The sequence below is a fragment of the Rhipicephalus microplus genome, chromosome 1 (genome assembly GCF_043290135.1).
Source record: "Rhipicephalus microplus isolate Deutch F79 chromosome 1, USDA_Rmic, whole genome shotgun sequence".
NCBI lineage: Eukaryota > Metazoa > Arthropoda > Arachnida > Ixodida > Ixodidae > Rhipicephalus > Rhipicephalus microplus.
Window position 1 is genome coordinate 91165129 of NC_134700.1, and position 12888 is coordinate 91178016.

The 12888-nt window shown below is 45.7% G+C and overlaps 1 protein-coding gene and 1 long non-coding RNA gene across 2 annotated transcripts in view; one reads left to right on the forward strand and one right to left on the reverse strand.

Annotated features, from left to right (window-relative positions):
* The window catches only part of LOC142788787 (juvenile hormone acid O-methyltransferase-like), a 56592-nt gene that overhangs the window by 20325 nt on the left and 23379 nt on the right, over nt 1-12888 (reverse strand). The gene's annotated exons all lie outside the window — the stretch shown is intronic.
* LOC142788941 (uncharacterized) overlaps nt 1-12888 on the forward strand; it is a 31594-nt gene that overhangs the window by 12076 nt on the left and 6630 nt on the right. Inside the window, exons 3-4 of the long non-coding RNA XR_012889348.1 lie at nt 1405-1469; nt 6069-6215. This is a non-coding gene — a long non-coding RNA (uncharacterized LOC142788941). The remainder of the gene's footprint in view (nt 1-1404; nt 1470-6068; nt 6216-12888) is intronic.

Sequence of the window (12888 nt, forward strand, 5' to 3'; positions counted from 1 at the left end):
TGTTTTTTGTCATTGGAGCGGAGGCTTCAGAGCCAAATCGCTGGCATCCTACCGCCAGTTAATGTAGTCGCTACAACCCCGGCCTTTAAGAGGCTATCCTGAGGTGGGCTGAGGTGGTATAAGAGGCCTAGCACGTGTAGAATCCCTCGACTTTTCGCAGCCCATTTCCCTTAATATAGGATAAATAGTTTTTTCTTTCTCTTTCTATCTCTCCACAACAGCGCCATTCCTTTTTTTTCCTGTAAGCAATCCGAGTTTGGTGTGTTGCTGTCAAGTGAACACAACTCAAAAGTTTTCTCGCTAAGACATAGAGAAATGCTTTACAGTTATTACTTACAAGCAAGCTTGCTGCGTTTTGCAATGACAAATGTTCTAAGTATCTTGTTCACGGCCGTGGTTTTTATGTCGCTCATAATTTTTTTCGTACTTGTTACCGAGCTTAAAGTTAAGTGTATTGACTGCAAAATTAACTTTCGGTTTCTTTTTATTTGTTTTTTCATGTAAAAACTTTTCTAGTATGCTGCCTTTTACTGTCTTAGTCATTTTTGAGCGCCTGCATGATTTATGTCGTGGTGGTATGTGCACGACTTATGAGTGCGCTTTCTAAAACTCATTTTTTTAATATGCATAGTGCTGTGAACCACAGTAATGAAACATAGTATAGATCATTTGTACTTTTTTTCCATCGCCTGGCCTTCACGTGTGCTTTGCGTTGAGGGGGGAGGGTACTATTTACTTAGGTGAATCTTCACTACGGAACTCAAACGAAGCATGTTTCGTACAGTTATATCCGTGTGGTGGCGTCTTGCATCCCCTGTGTTTTTCCCTTGCTCACTATGTTGGCTATCACGCTGGATATGCAAGAGTGACAGTCATAACACGAAAGTCTTTTATGCCGGGTTCTACCAAGATTTCAGGGACGTACTTTTGTTCGGGAAATGACGACTAAAATAACACAATCAGAATAGAGAAAAAAATACCGTCAATGACAGTGGAACTTCCGACCTCTCGAACCGTGACACCAGCTTCCGGACCGGCTATCCATTGGGCCAAACGAAAATGATTGTGTATTATTTAATAATGAACGTTAGCCGTCGGGATGCAGATGCATCGCTAAATGTCAAACATGGATATATATTTACGAAAAGCGGTGCTTTAGCTGACAAAACCAACGGAGATTGTATAAGCTCGATTGCAATATTGGACTGTAAGCACTAAACTATGTCGGTAAGGAGACCTTTTTGCTTTCGTATAATACCGATAAATGTGACAGTGGGATCAATCATGTTTTTCAGCTTCTCTTAGTGTATTCTTCTCCGGTGTTCTCAGGCATTACCAGCAGTATCTCTCGAACAGTATGGCAGATTGCGCGGCCTCATCACCATTTCTCGTCTGATTTTCTAGATGGCATTGGTCCAATAGAAGTATGCAATAGGACGGACAGACGCATGGACTGAGGGAACGCTTCGGTTGGTGGTTTTTTCTGATCAAACTTCGTCGCTGACGAAAACACCGTTCATGGAACGGCTTGCTCGGTCGGTCGGTCAAGTAAAATAACTGAGGCCCTAGGAGCTACAGAGTCGTATTGTTACCGGCCGCGCCCACGTCGTGGCCGGAACACCATGGTCTTCCGTCCGTTCTTGGGCTTTTTGGGCAGTCCTTGGTGGCTCCTGAGAATCAGCGCCGTTGAGGGCTTCCTTTCAGCCTTTTAGTTATTATAAGAGTCATGTTGTAACGGAGAAAGTTCACAGAGCATGTGTGTTAACGAGCAATACTCTTCATGGCACTCAGGGCAGTGCGGATTGATGTCCGGAGCAAGGTGTCTAAAGCTTTCTTTCGGCGAGGAAGATACCGCTTGTAACATTCTCACTGTGAAAGATTTACGTATGGGGTGTGAGAGCGGCAAATAGGAGCCCTAGCTGATAGTGCATTACTAATTCGTGAAAGCAGAGTAACGATATAGTGGCGAGAAAGGTTTTGTTAGTGTCGTGAACGGACGCCTTCCCAAGCGGCGGCGGAGAACCCGGATTCTGTGCACCGCGACGCGGCGTTGTTTCCGCTGGCGCGCTGGCGAGAGACGGCGGAGGTTTACGACGGGTTGCAGCTGTCAGCAATGAAACTGCGTCCCTGCCGCATAAATGCTTGCCAAAACACCTAATTCAACCGTAGATATTATCGCTTTTTATCTTCGCGGCAGGGATTGAAGTAAATATAATTTTTACCATTCATATAGCCTTCATCAAATGCACAAACTAGGAGTTCGGCGTATTTTTGACGCGCGCACACAATTTTAGTTGTCTTAGCGATGGCGTCTGCCTCACAATCCAGATTTACCAGTGCTTTCTTCCCCCCTACCCCAATCAAAGTGGATGTTTCAGCTGACAAAGGCTGGAATGGTCAGCAGGCCAATTACCAGACCAATTACCAGACCTTTTTTTGGAGCTGTCTGCACCAATTGTTGTTAATTTAGTGAACATACCCACTTTATTTTGTTCTCTACGCACGCAGAAAGCAGCTGCGAGAAAGTTCTTCGAAAATCAGCGTGTACTTTTCTTAGGTGTGTAGCTGGCAGGGGGGGGGGGAGAAAAGGACAGCTGCTTCCACTAAGAGGAGGGGGGCGCTAAGTCTGCCTCATGCGTTAGATTATTAGGGAGGGAAATAAGCTGCTGCGCTGAACTTCCACCCTCCTCCAAGGTGGTTATTTCAGCTGGCGAAGGCTGGAATGGTCATAGTAGCGGCCGGACGAATAAAGCAACTAGGGGAAAAAACTACACAGGCAATTAACAGGCCGCAGCTTTTTTTTCGACTGAATTCTCTGTGCCAATTGTTAATTTGGAAAATGCACCCGCTTTATTGTGCTCTGCTGCGTACGCCGGAAAGAGCAGCGACAAAGTTCTTTGACGACCAGTACGTGAAGCTTAGGTCGTACGTGGAAGGGGACTGGGAAAGCCGTCATCACTGAAGGGGGTTTCCTGTTGGAATATCGATTTTGTTTTTGCAAAGTTTTCTTGCGATAGCAGCCCTGAGAAATCGAAGTTTACATCCAGCTATTGCTCGGCCTTTACTTATTGTTCTTGCTTCTTTAATATGTTAATGTAAGTACATCTATTACCTTTGTCGTAGCTTCCTAATATGTTCAATACTTCATCCACATGTCTGCGTGAATTACAATTTAGTGTCTGCTGAAGCTTATTTTTTAATAATCACCTTTATTTAGTGTTTATTTCATTGAGGTCTACCTGTCTTCCATTTTTTTCACTGTGCGTAATATTCTGCTTCAAAACGCTTGTCCTTGCACCATTGTATCTGGTTGTTGTATTTTTTAGGTAACAGCTATCAATATACATGGATATCGACGTATTTATACTCAAACGCAACTGTGTGGAAAAGATTGTTCATAAACTGTCCCACAATGCTTCTTCTGCCAACTTCTCCCACAATGCTTAGTAACGTATGCTGTCGGGCTAGTAGATGTATAGCTGTGCAAAACATCGTTGGCGCAAACTTGAAACAAGACGAAAGAAGACACGGAACAGCATGATTTTTCGTGTCTCTTCTTTTGTATTTTCTTAAGTTTGCGCCATCGATCTTGTACACTCTCATAGTGCTTCCTGCGCCCGTGGGGCGTTGTGGGAATGCTTGAAAAATGTCTATTCGTCATCTGATGTGTGGTGGCTACCGACGCTATTCAAGCAACCATGGGTCTCCGCTTGTAACTCATTTTGAGAACGCAGCGTTTTGTTTCGTAGAACTGCGTGCGTTTGCTTGTCTCCGCGGTGAGTGCTGTACAATGTTAAATGTTAAAAAAAGCGTATCGATTATACTTACTACATTAGAGTGCAATTTTATTGGCCTTCCAAGGCTCATTCATAAACTATCTCTCCAACCTGCTGTCTTGTAATGTTGTAATGCTGTAACGGCAACATGAATGCGAAAGCTGTAAAATATTTATGGCCCCAATTGAATAACAGGAAGAATAAAAAACGGTGCCGCCGCACTTGAGTATTTAATTATTAGGTTAAAACTTTGGCAACGTTATATATTCTGAATACCTCGGAGTTAAAACTAGGTTCCTAATTTAGAAACATCAACACAACGCCGAATGTGATATAAGCTAGGAAGCAGCAGCAGACTAGCAGTGAACATAACTTCTATGTTAGGTTACACGAAGACATTGCCTCAAACTGCGGCACACATGTTAAGTTACACGCGTAGGCATCGCCTCATCGTGATTAGCACAAATAGCGAGCATTCACCACTTCACCGCAGTCGATCACGACAGAGACATTGTGTGGTGGGTTCGCAAGTCCACTTCGTTGCAAGACGAGAGCCGCGACTGGGATGCGGTATCCGTTGACAGCCTCGACCACGCATCGAACAACGCGGCCTGCGCAATACAACACCTCGCCCTCAGTTAGACGCCGCGACGTTTTACAAGCTTTGTCTACATACTTGTAGACTCTCGAGAAAAGCACGATTACCAAAACACCGAAAAGAAAAACACCCGAACAAAGTAGTATCGCACGGTGAAAAGTTTTATAACGATATAGAAAACAAACGCACATAGTTTCACTTTCTTACCCACAGTGCAGTTGCTGGCTTCGGCGCACTCGTCGGCCATCCGGGTGATTTTCCTGCCCTGTCTGTTGGGGCGCAGCTAAAACAAGGTTATAAATTGCACTCGAAAGGAGTCGTTGAGTGCGCTCATTGACAATCGCAAGGCTGTTAGTTCGACAAAGTTTCCGTCTGGAGCAGACAATCTGCGTACAGGATCTGCTGCCGCTGCAGTGCGGTTGAAAGTGGAATCCTTAAATTGACGTCTCACCCGAGCGAGTCTCAAGGCCAGTACTGCCTCACGCCAGACAAGAACTGTCGACGACAAGGAAGTGGCGCCTATTGAAAGAAAGCGCGTCGGGGCCGTATCTCTCTGTGAAAAGCAGCAAGTTATCTCACTTGGACCAGGAGATCTTAGCATTTGTTGTCTGGTGCTTATCTGCTTGTTTGGCGTTGTTTATTTAGAGAACATAGAGTTCGTGTGCGAAAACAGCCACTCTCATACTGTCATGTAATATTATCAAAAATTTGTGTTGTGTAAATGAAACACCTTGTAGAAAGGGCCATGACTAGGGCAATAAGATGCTTGATCACGATGGCGTTAAAGTATGAACTCTAAGAGAAATACGTCTGTGTCAAAATGAAAAATAAATGGTCGTTTTACTAATTCGCTTAAAGATACAGTTGGTTGATTCCGATGCAGTGCTAATTAGCCTCGCTCATTCAGGTAGATAGATGGCCACACTCAATCCTATAAGTACCTGGCGGTGAATGGAAATTTTCGTTGGATCGGGAAACTTGTAAAATCGTCTTTTCTTGTGCAGTATCGTAAACGTCTATAGCACTGCAGCCCCACCGCAGTGGTCTAGTGGCTAAGGTACTCGGCTGCTGACCCGCTAATCGCGGGTTCGTACCCGGCTGCGGCGGCTGCATTTACAATTGAGGCAGAAATGTTGTAGGCCCGTGTGTTCAGATTTGGGTGCACGTTAATAGAACTCAGGTGGTCGAAACTTCCGGAGCCCTCCATTACGGCCTCTCTCATAATCATATGATGGTTTTGGGACGTCAAACCCCACATATCAATTAATAAATCTATAGCACTGCATCAAAGGAAATGGAATTCATGAATGGCTCGTTACCCGTTTCTCTTGTTTATCCAGAACACACCACGCAACTTAAATGCCCATTTGGTTTATGCACACTGCCTTTCGCTTTGCATTATCTCACTCTATCTCTTGTTCGCGCACACATCAAGATTTTCAAGTGAGTAAGCGCTCGTGTCATTTTTATATTTTGAATTGGTATGCACCGTGCTTCATGTTTATCGGAACACGTGGAGCATCAACTGTGTTATTTCCTTTATCAATTTCTAAGCTTTGAAATTTTGGCTCCGAAAAGATGACAATTATGTACCAGTACAAAACAAAAAGCTTAGTCGGAATTTATTTGAAATGCTTTCGTGTATGCATGCGATTACATAATTCTGGAGTGTCTCACTGATGCTTCCGTTTCAGAAGCTTGTAACTTGCTAATTTGTGGAGAGTGGTGACACAGGGTGCTACAGGCCCGGCCACTTGTGAAATGAACCAGAAAAGTTTGCATGTACCCAGCACGAAAACCGATCACATAATATTCCTCTCAGCCTGTGGTAGGTTTTATATGTAAGTATACATTTCATGTCTAATTTTGGATATTTGTTTAAAAACAGTCAACCGTAACAATTAAATTACGGATTGTGTATCTCGCAGACATAAATATAAATAAATATACACTTTCGTTTTCTCAGGAGCCTGATTGAGTGTGAAACTTGACAATTTACTTCCTTAGCTGCAGGTCCAATTCAGCAGGGCGAAAAGGTTTTGGAAACCCGTTCAAACACGTTCGTATTGCCTTGGTGAACCCTTTCCGTAGCAGATTTATATTGCTTTAATGCTAGCTGCGTCATTACAAAACATTAGTTGAGCATGACCCTAACAACATACCAACAATACAAATCCTCAGATAATAAACCGAAATTTTAAGAAATGTAAGCTTGTGGGATTTCTCACCGCCATAATCCTTGTAGGTTGATCTACTCAATGGCTAGTGATTTATTGAATCAGATCAGTCATTCAAATATCTTGACTTTGCCTTCTCTTGTGACCTGAATCGACGTCATCACACTAAAAGCATCATTTCGGCTGCTCATAAATCACTAGAATTTCTTACATGACCCTTACGTCATACTGCGCCACATGCTTGCTCATAAATCATTTTTCAGATCGAAGCACAATTGGCTATCTTCTATCTGGAGCCCCCATCCAACATAAACAAGGTGACTCGCAGCTCTTCAAAATTGGGTTCAATCATTCTGCATATTCATAATATATCAGCGTCGGAACTGTGAAGGGGGAATTCAGCTTCGAAACACTTGCTTCCCTGCGGCAAGTTGTCACCCTCTCTCTTTTTCGTATGTTCTAAGTCAGTTCAATGCATCCTCAACCGTTCATGCCACCTTCTCCACACCTCATTGCACTGGTCATCCGCTTCAAGTTGTACTACCATGTACCCGGACCACTACATTCTGAGCCTCTTTTTTATAGGAGTAGTAAAAGACTGGAAATACCTCGACCATTTCAGCCATCATTCGGCCTTCTACGTTTCCTGAAGCTTTTGGAAACAACCTTTAATAATATTATTAAACACGATAGGTTGTGTTTAACCCTAAAGAGTTACATTAAAGAAACAAGGTGAAGAGCTGCCTGGCTAATCGTTGTCGTATGGAACTATGTATTTAATCCGATCAATGAAAAAGTTGGTCGGCGCAATAAACGTCGGTTGACCGAGGGCGTTACCTCACGGTGCTCCTGCATGACCGGCTGCGTTTCTTGATAGATTGATTTGTAGGGTTTAACGTCCCAAAACCACCGTATGATTATGAGAGACGCCGTAGTGGAAGGCTCCGGAAATTTCGACCACCTGGCTTCTTTAACTTGCACATAAATCTGAGCACAAAGGCCTACAACATTCCCGCCTTCATCGGAAATGCAGCCACCACAGCCGAAATTCAATCCCGCGATCGGCGGGTCAGCAGCCGAGTACCTTAGCCACTAGACCACCGCGGCATGCCGGCTGCGTTTGTTCACAAAGCACAACGGTAAAGTATGTCTTGGGCTCATTCACTTATATGAAACGACGTTAAGGAACAAAATGCATTATTGTAACGAAATTCTGTTCCAAAGTTTCCAAATTTGCCAAACGCGTGAGAGACGGCAAAGCTGCATAGAATATAGAACATGGTTTTACCTATATAAATTCCAACGAAGTACGACTCCATATTTGTAGCTTTGCAATAGAAACAGGTCTAATTTTTTGCGCACTCTTGCGTGTGAAACAACCCTAATATACATTGTGCAAATCGGGGCTTCGGTTTAGGACTTGTCGTTGGCAATACAGAAGCTCGTAGTGGCATACCGTGATCGCCCAATCTTGCTGCTTTAAAAGTGAACTACTCAGTGTGGCCCTCCACCGAGCATTGAGTTTCTTTGTTTATTTATTTTAATATTTTCTGGAATGCCCAGTTAGAGGGTACTTAATGAGGGATGGGCATAACCTTTCGGCGATGGTTTCGATGAACGCCTTGAAAGATCTGCGGTTGAGATGGTGCACTAAATAGGCAAAAAGGCAATTCTAGTCCTTCGCTGTCTAAACGAAAAATCATTTCATGTTAGCGGAAGTGCTGAATTCAAGATGAAAAAAAAAAACTGGCTTCAAGTAGATTTGACGACACGGAGTATGATGGCAGATTCAGATGTCAGCCTGATGAGGTCGGAGAGGATAGAAGTTATGAGAACGTGGTTCAAGTATACAAGCAGTTTTAGCAAGATTTAAAGAGCACTCACATTTCAGCGCAGGTATGCGAGCATGCGATTAGCGGCCTTGTCTATTTTTAAAACGCTAATGACCGTAGTGAGCTTACTGTGTAAGTTAACAACAAAGTACTTGAGCGATGTAACAGCATATATTTCTGAGCCAGTCATGGCGCATCAAGAGGACGCGAACAATTTATGACGATGAAAAATAAGAAATGATACTGTATGTTACATCAAATATTCCTTAAGAGAAACGTCAGACAGTAAGGTCAGGATGACGCTCGAGTGAAACATGGAACGGCAAATGACGACGATACCACCAGCAAACAGACGAATTAAAAAGTGTGTGCTACGGTTAGACAAGTCGTTAATGTATAATAAAAAAATCAGTTGTCCCAAATCAATTCCCGGTGATGCACCGAAGAAAAACAGTTGATGAAGAAAAAAATGGCAGCATATTCACGGAGTGAATGATGAAGAGTGGGGCAAAGTATCCGTCCGTCCATTCGTTCTTGCTTCCGTCCGTCCATGCGTGCGTCTGTGTGACCGCCCGTGCGTCCACCCACCCGTCCGTGCGTGCGGCTGTTCGTGCGTCCGCACGTCTATCTGTGCGTCCGTCCCTGCGTTCATCCATTCATCCGCTCCTGCGTCCGTCCATGCGTTCATCCGTCCGTGCAGCCATCCGTGCGTCCGTCCATGCATCTGTCTGTGTGTCCGTTCGTCCACCCATTCAACACTCCAAGTACCACCATCTCGCACCTTTTCATCATATGTTCCTCATATAGAAGCACTGCCATCCAGCGGAAATTCCAAGGACTGAACGAGAGGAGACACACGCACACTTTCTAGCGGCTTGCGCTTCGTGTGTACTTTCCACCTTTAACCACCTCAAGTTCATGGTATATACTAGTTCACTGCATTCATGGCACTGCGGCCCAACACTCGCTAAACCTTTCTAAAACCAAGAAGGTTACGCCCAGCGAATATAACGCAGCAACCCCTTCTTGTCAGATAGTGCTCAATGTACATTCCAATGGCTGCTAAGGGAAAATAAGAGACAGGAGCATTCGGCTTTTAGTTAACGCGCGCGCTGCGAATTTTTCGAATTTTTATTGTTCGACAACCCACAGACGAAACCTCCCACTGGCACCACTTTGGAGGTCAATTTGTAAGAGTGGTTACACACTACGACTACTACTACGAGTACGAGGGACGAACGGGGGCCGCTATAAGGAGCTTCGGCGTTCCAGTCTTCAACGCGGTCAGCGTTCTGGCGGCGTTGCTGCCGGGTGTGCACTCGCGACTTTGCCAGCCAGTTTTTTTGAGGCCTGATCCCATCGTCGTCGGCCCCTGCCGCGACCGGCGAGGATGGCGTCAAGGCCTGCGGCGCTGCCCCTCAAGGAGCACTGCTTCAACTTCACCGTTGCGGAGGGGACGGCGTCCGTCGAAGAGATCATCGTTGGCCTCGAAGACGTCATGAGGAGTGAATGGGTGTTGTTCCCGCAACACCTCGGAGCTTCGAAGTTCCTAGTTGCGGCTCGGTCGGCTGCACAAGCAACCAAGTTGATGGTAAACCAAGGATTCAAGCTACAAGGTCACAAGATACAAGTTCAGGCAGTCGGGGTGCCAAGCGTACAAGTCAGTGTGTTCCGCCTCCCGCCGTACGTGTCAGATGACGCAGTTATTTCAGCTCTTCAGCCATACGGAAGAGTGAAGGGTATCACATTTGTTACCTTGCAAAGGCACCAATCAACGTACACTGGTACCCGCATCGTCCGAATCGAGATGACCAAGCCCGCCCCTAGCTTACTATCAATTCAAGGTCACCACGTGATGCTGAGAGTATCGTGGTATGTGCAGAGTATGCACATGCTGCAGCAGAGAAGGTCATGTTGCGGCTACTTGCACAATACCGTTCTGTCAACGATGTGGCACCTTCGGCCATACATCTGAAGATTGTATGTCAAGTGTAAGCGCTGTAATGGCGACCACGCGACGAAAGATTGCTTCCATCCCAAGTCATACGCAGACGCAGCGCAGACTACCTCATAGTCATTGAAAGAATTCCCAGAACTTGGAGAGAGTGCTTCGAAGAAAGCAACCCATATTGGAACTTCCAGGCACATGGAAGTTTTGCAACACAAAACCAAGCCACGGCCACAGAAGATTACAGATTATTGGGATGAACACAGCGCAACCAACACATAATTTTATGACGCCAAGACAGAAGACGCCAGCGGCGTTGATGCCGCGTCGCCATGCACAACTAGTGACAACGACGTTTCTGCGCTGACTGGGGATACCGCAGCGTTGTCATCTCCCACAACGTTGTCAGAGGAGCCCAGCAACGCTGTGGAGACGTCGAGTGCGTCTGCTACGTCTTCATCAGAGGAACTCAAGGCCACAGAAAACGAACAATACTTGAACGCATCACCGCTGGAGGAAGCGTCCCAAGCTCTCGGAGCGCTGGCCAACCGGGAAAATCGCCCCGACCTTCCGAGGCAACAAGTGCAAGTGACGAGCTTTATGAATGGCCACCTGTGGGCCCGGAAGGTAGCACGAAGACGACGCCCACGAAAGAAGTAAAGACCACGTCTTCAAGGAAACCTAACACGCCTCGCACACACACTGTACAGGCCCAAGAAGAAGCGTCCGACAAGACATCCAGACATCGTAGGAGCTGGTCACCATGACGAAAATTAAGGAGTGACAGATTTTCGCAAGCCTCACGATCGGTATCTTGGTCTCCTGAAAATACGTGTTCTCCGGACAAGTTGTCTAGAGCCAAAAACTCTCAGCGTCGCGCAAACCCTGGTATTTCAAGCAGTGGAAGTGATGTCACCACCTCCGGAACATCCAAAAAGCCCCGAGTGGATTCGCCAAACCGAGATCTATCACCTGATGCGGGTAAAGACCTAATGTTTTTTTTTAATTTGTGCTGCCCACATCCATTATTTCCGCTTCCTGTTGTCCGTACCGCTGCAATGCTTGCTTCCCAGCCGTACAACCACTATGCACTTGTTTTCTCTGATGCATGCAAACTGTTTACTATTCCATATGTTACTGTGATTCACGATGGAACCTTCATGTGCCAATTTGTGAGCTCTATGCTGTGTTGGCTCTGCCCTGTTATAGTAGTTGCATCATGTGAGTTATGTTGCATGCTGCGTGTACTATTTCTGTTATTATTGGTGTTGCTTACTGGGTCCGTTGTATCTGTGTGCGTGAGTAAATCTCAGCGCCAGTCCATCATCACGTTTACTTCATCCACTGACGCTTGACACAGGAGAGGCCATGCCGTCCCCTTACGCATCGCTGTTAAAAAAACGATTGTTTCGTTTCCCCCTAAGTTTATATTAAATGGATAGACTATCTTTTATGACTTTCAATGTTCGTGGTTTCAAAGATCTTGTAAAACAACAGGAGATGATGAACCTTGTGCGCTCGCTCGAGGTCGACGTGCTTTTTCTGCAAGAGACCAGCTTTCGAGCGTGGCACGACATTATGACCTTTCGTACTAGATTTTCGATTGAAGCCTTCTTCTCCTTAACGCAGACGCAGTCGCGTGGTACCGGTGTCGTGTTTCTCAATCCGAGGTTCAGGCGGGGTGCGCATTGCCTCTTCGATGCAGAAGGCCGTGTTATGGCGGTGGACATGTGGTAAACGACCCGAAAATCCGATTCACCAACTTTTACGCGCCCGTGGATAGGTCTCTTGCCAATGACTTTTTCAGAGTCGCCAGGTCATTCCTGCTGAATTCAGCACCGTGCGTGTTGTTAGGTGATTTCAATTGTGTTTTTGATTCAATTCGAGATGTTTGACGCCCTAGTCAAGGACAAAGCACATACCATTCTAAAGAGTTGCAGAAAATATGTAGAGTTGAAGCTGGTCGATGCATGGACAACGCTTCCCGGGAACACCTTTGAAGCCAGGCGCGTTCAGGGTACGTCTCAGAGCAGGACTGACAAAGTCTATATTCCTAACAAGCTCGTTGCAAGTTTAGAGACATGCGATGTCATTTTTTTAGCGCCTGAGCAACGCAAGCTCAGTGACCACATGCCAGTGCTGTTCACCTTGAAGGCCCAGCTGGGAAGGCATTGCTCCAAGTTGTGGCGAATGGATTCATCAATTTTAAATGATGAAGTTTCAGTATCTCAAATGCGCATGAATATCTATGCGTCTTTGGAAGACACGCCGCAAATTACGCCGACAGCATGGGATCTCTTGAAGGCCAGATGGCGTGTGATTGCGCAGGAGGCCGGGAAAATGCGCCATGCACGTCTAACATCACAAATGAATGAAACATTGACGCGTATTCGAATCGTTGAGCGCGCAGGTAATCTTACCGGCGCAATTCAAGAGTGCACTGGGGCCAAAAAGGCTAAATACGACCTCTTGTTGAGGGCAAGGTCCGGGGCTTTTAAATGCGCAGGGGAACTGCACCTGCCTACGGATGAACCAGGTAATTTGGCTTACGCACAGC